The sequence below is a fragment of the Nicotiana tabacum genome, chromosome 16 (assembly GCF_000715075.1).
Source record: "Nicotiana tabacum cultivar K326 chromosome 16, ASM71507v2, whole genome shotgun sequence".
NCBI lineage: Eukaryota > Viridiplantae > Streptophyta > Magnoliopsida > Solanales > Solanaceae > Nicotiana > Nicotiana tabacum.
Window position 1 is genome coordinate 138632695 of NC_134095.1, and position 8963 is coordinate 138641657.

Genomic DNA, 8963 nt, shown 5'->3' on the forward strand with positions numbered 1-8963 from the left:
GGAGATAGGGATTCATGGGCGGTGGTTTGTGTAAAATGAGGTAGGGTTTGGGGGTTTGGTATATTAAAAAAGGAAAGAATGTCCTGGATCGTTAATCTCTTGATATCAACGGCCAGTATTGAATCTAGTGCTGGATGGATTAAAATTGGCTTAGGGTTATTGGGTTAGTTTAATTGGACTGGGGTGGTAATTTGGGCCAAAGTTCGAAATTAGACCAAAATTAAAGAGGCTATTTGTTAAATACCCAATTAACTTAATACAACAATTTTATAAAATAATTTATAAATGATAAAAATATCATTTGTGCATAATAATGATTTAAAATAATTACTTAGTATTATAAAAATATAAAAAGTTATTTTCTTGTGAAATAAGGTAATTATGCACACATGGGGATATTATTGCAAAGTTATTGCAATTATAACCCTAACATGTACATATGGTCATTCATTAAATAATTAAAGCTTAATATAAATATAAAAATAATAAAATTAAGCAATAAAATTATCATAAAACTGTTTGTGATGCAATTAGTAATTATTTGGATAATAAAATGCTAGAATAAATTAATGAAAATCCTTTTAAAAATTATAAAAAAATTATGTAAAAATATTGGTTGATGCTCATGCACTATTTTGAAAGTATATATTCATTTTAAAATATATGAGAAAAAAAGTTGGTATCAACAGTTGGTTCGGGTGCCGAGAGATTTCGGAATGAATTGAGACACTTAGTCTCATAATGGAAAGCTTAAGTTGGAAAAGTTGACCGAATATTGACTTATGTATAAACGACCCCGGATTTGAGTTTTGATGGTCCTGTTAGCTTCATTGGGTGATTTTTGACTTAGGAGCATGTCTGGATTGTGATTTGGAGGTTTGTAGTTGAATTAGGCTTGAAGGCGAAAGTTGAATTTTTTGAAAGTTTGACCGTGAGTGAACTTTTTGATATCAAAGTCGAATTCTGATTCCAGAAGTAAGACTAGGTCCATGGTATTATTTGTGACTTGTGTGCAAAATTTGGGATCAATCATACGTGATTTGATAGGTTTCGGCGTCGTTTGTAGAATTTTGAAATTTCAAAGTTCATTAAGCTTGAATCTATGTGTGATTCGTATTTTTTATGTTGTTTGAGGTGGTTTGAGGGTTCGACTAAGTTCATATGATACTTTAGGACTTGTTGGTATATTTGGACGAGGTCCCGAGTGGCTCGGGTATGTTTCGGGATGCGTTTTGAGCAAGTCTGGATATTTCGGCACTCTGATGTTGTTCTTGAGATTTTGGGAGTGCGAGGGGACATTTTGGATTACGGATGTGCGGACAAAAACTCCCAAAGTGCAAAGGTAGTGGAAATTGTGCAGACCGCAGTTGAAAATGCACAGAGCATAGTTGAAATTGTGCAGTCCGTAGAATTTTTCTTGTAGCCGCAAAAAGGGGATTCTGCAAGTTCGATGGTCTGATTTTGGAAGCTTTTATCAATTGATATATAAGGAATTTCGAGATGATCCAAATATTAAAGTTGTAGCCCTTTGAATCCAGTTTTTAGAAAATTAAACCATTCTTTATTGGGACCTTTTTACAGAAAGTTATGGCCAATTTAGTAAAGACTGGTATGCAGCCACCATTGAATTGCGACCGCATAATTTGGAATTTGCGGCTGCGGGACCTGGAATGTGCAGTTGCACAAAGAAATGTGCGGTCAGCATAATGGGACGTTATATTGTATACTATATAAATAAGGGTTAGGGTATTATTTCACATTTGAACTTTGGGAGCTCAGTTTGTGGTGATTTTTCGTAGGTTTTTCAAGAAATTCATCAAGGTAAGTGATTCTAACTCGGATTTGATTAATATACATGAATATATCATTGGTTTCATCATTTAATTAGTACTTTGAGTTGGAAATTTGGGAAAATTGTAGAAACTTCATAAACTATAATTTTGGGATTTGAAGGTCGAGTTGTGATCGGATTTGACTAATTTTGCTATGGGTGGACTTGTGGTCGAATGGGTGTTCGGATATTGTGAATTTTACCTGATTCCGAGATGTGGGCCGACGGTCCGACTTTTGAGTGGACTTTTAACTTAAAGCTTAGTAATTTCTCATGGAATTGATTCCTTTAGCTCATATTGAATGTATCCAATTGTTGTGGATAGATTTAGGACATTTGGAGGCCGGTTTGCGAGGCAAAGGCGCATTAGAGAAGAGTTTTTATTGGATGGAGGTAAGTAACAGTTCTAAATCTGGTTCTGAGGGTATGAAACCCCGGATTATGCGTTATGTGATTGATTTGGAGGTGACACACATGCTAGGTGACACGTGTGTGGGCGTGCACCGTAGGAATTGTGACTCGGTCCATTCCATGGAACTGTTAAGTTGAATAACTTGTTGTTAGCTATATGCTCTCCTTGTGTTATAGAAATTTGACTGCAAATCATGTTAGAAATCATGTTTATGCTATGTGATGATACAGCTGGGACCCGTAGAGGTCGTGTACTTGTTGAATTATCTATTAATTGTTGTCTTGTACTCAGTCATAGGTTTACTTACGTATCATATCTCGGTCTCTTCTTGTTTCTTGTTGATGGATTACATTATTTTTGTTTGGGCTGATTTTATGATTTCTGAGAGCCCGAGAGACTGGAGAGGTTTGTGACTGAGTTAGGGCCTGAGTGCCGAGCTATGAGCGATATGTATATATATGGATCAGGTTGCACGTTGCAACGAATCTTAGGGTTGTTGTCATGCCTCAACTTCAGGAGGCGCGACCGGCGCTCAATCGAGTGAACCCAACTGAGCAAGCCTTATCAACCGCTATCTACCCAACTCGATAGGAATAAGGAAGTCATGCTTACCTTTATTTAAACTAGAAAAGATAGTACATTCAACATCTTAGTTCATTTTATATCACAACATTTAAAACGTGGTTAAACTTCCAAGGTTCCATACAAGTTATAATGTAGAAGAAAGCAAGAGTACAAGGTTACAATATGGTCCATTGACCTATCCAATACCCATACATAACCCACACAAACGTCTACGGAGCCTCTAAGGATACAAAAGACGTGATAACAATGCCGGCAACAAGGCCCCGACTATACCTCAAAAGTGAAAGTCCAAAATAAGAAAATATACAATATAACCCCTTGAAGGAGAAAGGGGGCTCTCCAAGACTTTGAGAAGAAGGTATTCCGCTATGCACGATCGGCACTATCCGCAATGGAGCCACCTACATTGATAAAAAATGTAGCTCCCCCGGCAATTACCACCATGTGTGAGGCATGGTGTCCGATCACGACCCGATCGGCTAGGCCGCCTTATCTAGGCGTTGTTCCTTTCTCATTAGTCATCACATCTGAATCTTTATATCATATATATATATCATATAAATTCCTTGGCACTCAGGGCCACCATTATCACATCGTTTTCCATTTTCAGTATTCATCTTGCAGGTTGTGATCATAGGCATATACAAAAGTAATTCAAGTTGCAGTACAGGTAACTGGGCACATAGCTATCATGAATAATTCTCAGTTTCTATCTTGGCTTATAGCCTATGCATTTCAACACATAATTGTATTCTTCATACTTCCCTAATTATCAATAATAGTACATTACTCACATTGAGGCACATCCTTCACGTATATATGTAGTTAATTGCAAATCAATTAATGCGCAATAACAATCAATACATTAACAAATTCAAATCTTCCCACACTTTCGTAAATGCCAACGGAGCTCAATTTCTAATAAAAGAGGGTTTTAGCCATACATACCTCAAAGAACTTTTCCTTAAGTTACTACAACGTTCCGGAAATTCTAGCAATGTCCATCTACTTCGAGACATAACAAAATTGAACACAAATTAGGAAGATATTCATAATTCTAGCTCCATAAGGCTCATTGCAGCGTGCAACCCAATCCACATATATATAGCCCTAAGGATCATTGCGGCGTGCAACCCGATCCACATATATATAGCTGTAAAGCCCCAGAAAATTTTGCTTAGTAATTTAAGATTTCGTGGTGCCAAGGTAGGCTAATTATTTTATCTTGCATGCAAATGAGGATTAATGATATTATGGATATCATTTGGATATGGTAATAAGTGTATAAGTCTTATTATAATTGATTTGGTGTCTAAGGAGAAGCCTAAGTCTAAGACAAGTTGGAAAATTACCAAATAGACTAATGTTGTAAATGAGTACGCACAAGACCTCACTTTGGACAAGTATATCTCTATTTATATAAGGTTTTGTGCGATGCACAACCTATCAAATGAAAGATCTTTGAGTCTAGTTTCTAATGCTTCAAACCATTCGTCATTCGGACACTCATACCAGAAGTTATGACCAAATTACCAAAAGCAGAGCTGAATTTTACACTACCGCGGTGCCCCATGCGGCGTGCCTGTGGGGAGGTACAAAGAGCATCCAAAAACGTTTTTTGAGCACTTTTTTCACAACCGCCACGCGGAGCGACTATACAAAATCGGGTTTTTTGTTATAAAACGGCCTCATTTCGTCAAATAAATGGAAGGGACCATCTCTTGAGCAAACATCAGATACTTTTAGAGAGGGAGAATGCCCTAGAGTGGGAAAGTGTTCCTCATAAATTCTTCTACAACTCTTGCTCAAATCTTGAAGGATTAACAAGGAAAACTACACTAGGTCTTCATCCTTGAGGTAAGATTCTATACCCTAACCCTTAATTTCGAATTTTAGCTAAAGGCGGGTATTTATCAAGAAAGTTTGTGGGTATTGGAGTTGTTATCTTGTTTGCATGTGTTGTCAAAAGGTGTAGGAACATGGTTGAGCTAGAAATGGAAAAGTATGGGTTGTGGGTTGATGAAATCCTCTATAAAAGGACCATAAAGATTTAACGCTCATATGGTGTTTGATAAAATGCTCAAATAAGCTAGAATTATGAATATCTTCCTAATTTGTGTTTAATTTTGTTATGTCTCGAAGTAGATTGGCATTGCTAGAATTTTCGGAACGTCGTAGTAACTTAAGGAAAAGCTCTTTGAGGTACGAGTGATGAGTGCTGAGTGCCGAGCTGACTGTTGAGCTATTGAGAAAGATTGAGTGACTATTGCTTTGAGAGGATGCTTTTGATTTCCTTATTGATGCACTTAACTAGTATATATCAGTGCTTTGAAATTTTTGCGAGATATTACATCCGACTTTACTTGAACTTGATATGAATAAACTGATTTGACTTAAATTGTCAGATTTGAAAGCATGCCTACTTTATTTTGTTGAGATTACTGAAATTGAACTATAACTGTGTATCTTATCACTATCTTCAATTCTTTATTTAGTCTTGTTACATACTGATTTGGTTGTACTTACACTAGATGTTTCACTTCGTGTGCAGATCCAGGTGTTTCTGGACATGGTGGGTGTTGATATTTTGCACAACTGATCGTTAGAGACTTCGAGGTAGCTGTCCGGCGGTCGCAGTCCTTATTTCTCCTTCCTTATCTTTTCTTTTATTGTATTTAGATCCAGACTGTCATAGACATAACTTTTCTAGACTGGTGATGTATAGATGCTCATGAGCTTAGTGACACCCCGATTTGGGAGTTTTCCGCATATATGTTTCAGGTTGTTACCCCGTTTATGAGAATTTTTGCCATTTAAACTACTTTGACACATTTTGTTAACTGTTGGGAATATTTTGGAAATGTCTCTCTCCTAGTACCATATTAGGCACCATCATAACAGGTTTTGGTTTTGGGTCGTGACAAGTTGGTATCAGAGCCTATGTTACATAGGTCTCACGAGTCACGAGCAGGTTTAGTAGAGTCTTGCAGATCGGTACGGAGATGTCTATACTTATCTTTGATAGGCTATTGATCAGAGCCAACCCTGCACTACTACAAATTAGCGAGAGTGGTAAAAGCAGCTTTTACCTGAGAAGGTCAGGATCGATTTCCACAGGGAACTAGAAATGGGAATTGAGTTTCTATCTTAATTGGAGATGCGTAATTGTTCTTAATTGCACTTCTAAACATAGTTGGTCTTTTGCTTGCTTCTAATATTATGCTAATAAGATGTTAAGTTAAGCTAAGAGTGAAATACTTGAAGGTTGTCTCAATAGTTAAGAAGGCACTAGGGTAGTGACTTTCTCCTAGGTGGATACTTGGTGGGTTCTCGAGTCTAAGGCAAGAATGTCATATTGGGGATTACGATATAACTAATGCACGATATTTCTCACTCTATACCTCTCGGTAGTTTGAGTGATTTTGCCCTAATTGACTTTCTCAAGACCAATTGGGTATGATAATTTGTGTAAGCAATTTAGGTTCAAGTCGGGCATTACTATCTCTAGGTTTAACCCTTTAATTGGGACTATCAATCTCTTGAATACGCCTCAATTCCTTGTTGGACTAATTTTCCTAGACTCAAGCTCTCTTTCTTAAGAAGAACCCAAGTAAAATAGGCACAAATTAGTGTTTGCAACCACTAATTTAACATTGAAACCATAAATTAGTCCAAATATCAAACACCCATAGACATTCAATCCTTAAAACACAAGACCCATCAAATACCCGCATTAGGGTTGAGCCACAACCCTAGCTAATGGGTCTAGCTACTCATGATAATAGAAGAAAACAAAGAAATAGATGAAGAAAAACCCATAATATTTAATTACAAGCTAAAACTTGAAGATTCAATGGTAAAACTACTCTAAAATTACTCAAAATAGTTAAGAACTATTGTTCACGAGTGCAGCCCAACGTTAAAATACAATTGATGACCTAAAAATGGGAAAAGAAATTATTTATACTAGGCCAAATTTTCTGGATAAAAATACCCCTGCGGAGGTAGTGCGGACCACACAAAATCGAGTGCGGCCGCAATGAGGCTTCTTAGTTTAAAATTCTGCTCTCTGAACTTGACTACCGCGGGTTGCACAAAATGCACCGCGGCCGTGGTGGCTTCTGTTGCGGTCCGCATAAAAGGACCGCGGAGTGCATTGGCAATTAGCTCCAAATCTTCAACTCTCTGAACTCTTCCTTTGCAGATCGCACAATATCGAGTGCGGCCACGGTGAATCTATTGCAGTCCGCATGAAATGCTTTGCGACTGCATTGCTTGAATATTTGAAATGAGCACCTCTCTGAACTTCCTCACTGCGGACCGCACAGAATGGAGTGCGACCGCAGCCTGTTGCACTGTACTTGGACTTATTCTTGGTACTTGTGCATATTTCACTCCTTTTTGAGTTGGTTTTGACGAATTGTTACCTTGTTGACCAAACCCTGCAAACAAGTATAACATGTAAGCCGTTGGGACTATTTTGTACACATTTTTAATCAAAACTCAAGTAAGAAGGAGTGTAAAATGCATCATAATCCCTAGTTATCAACTCCCCAAAACTTAAGCATTTGCTTGTCCTCAAGCAAACAAAATAAGACTCATCCCTTAAGAGTAAATCCAAGAAAATTCAGCTGACCTAAAGTGACCTCATCTAGCATCAATTGGGACTAACAATTGCCCTCAATTCAAATGAATCATTAACAACATTCACTCTTTTAAGCACCATGGATTTAGTGTGACACAAGAGCATCAAGAGTTGACTCAACACATCAAAGAAACTCTTTCTATTACTTTGGTCATTGTGCAACCCAAACTCACGCATCATCAACTCTCCGTAAGCAAACCTCACCTTTAGGATTGTAGGACTCAGAACGAGGTTAATGGAAATACACTCATCTCTCTCAAAGAAAAGTCACAAGTCCGGCTCTAAGTACCATATGTTTGCCCCTTATGTGAGTCACCACTAATGTAAGCTTCATTCAACTCAAGATCATATAGGGCTTTTGTGGAGATATAGTGAAGGTTTTTGGTTCAGGGTACGAAATGTTTGGTCTAAGTAGGTTCTGTCTTCCCTTTAGTACTTCTTTTGCTTCATTTTGGCACATATTCTCTTGACTTTTTAAGTCCTTTAACTTCTTTCTAAGGGGTTAGAGAGACACACTATCACTCTTTCTTGTTCATTTCAAACTTTTTCTCCTTTCTTAACTTTCCACACCTTTCATCTTTTTACTTTTATTGAATCCCTTCATTCTTTTCTATATTGATCATTCTTTTTTTTGTCTTTTTGATTTTCTTTCTTTTTCATTGTCATTCCTTTTCTTCATTTGTGTACGTTTTACCACTTTGTTGCATTCCTCGTCTCGCCCTCCAACCTTATGCTTTTGATTTGTGCTAAGGAAAGATCGGGTGCCAAGAGAGGGTATTTTTAGAATGGGTAAAGTATTGTATCATGGTTTTTGAAAGAAAAAGGTCTAAGGCTCAAAAGGGTTGACTAGAGATATTATCATTGTAGTCTATAGAAGTGTTCAAGACATTATGCAGATCAAGGAGAGCCTATAATCACATCTTAAGTCAAATTACACTTAGGATCTCGCCTAGACAAACATTCAGGGGAAGTTCTAGACTAATGGCTCAGGACTTGGACTTGCAATTCAAATTCTTACCACACGAGCTATAGGATTGTTAAAGAAACAAAGTCAAGGGCCCACAAAAACCTTAGCTAAAATTTGAGCAACACAATGGTCCCAAAAAACAACTTGATGATTATCGGCCAACACAAGAATCTCAATGTCACAACTTTCACCATTCTATACACAACAATTTATTTTTGACCATAGGATCAAAGACAAATGTGTTAGGCCCAAGTGAATCTTTGCTTGAAGCACCCTTACCAACAAGCTACTAAAAAGCAAAAAGAAAACAGACTCAAACCCTTAAGAAGGTTGTCATGTCATCCATCATCGGGAAGAGCCACTCGGTTCACACAAATTCCACCTTTGGAAAGAACCATGGCATTAAGAAAACCAAAGGCTTATTGCACACAAAACCTCAAAACAAGAAGCTACGAAAATGAAATAAGAAGCTATGAAAGGAAAAATGCGGAAAGTAAAATGAATATATACAAGAGGGGAATTA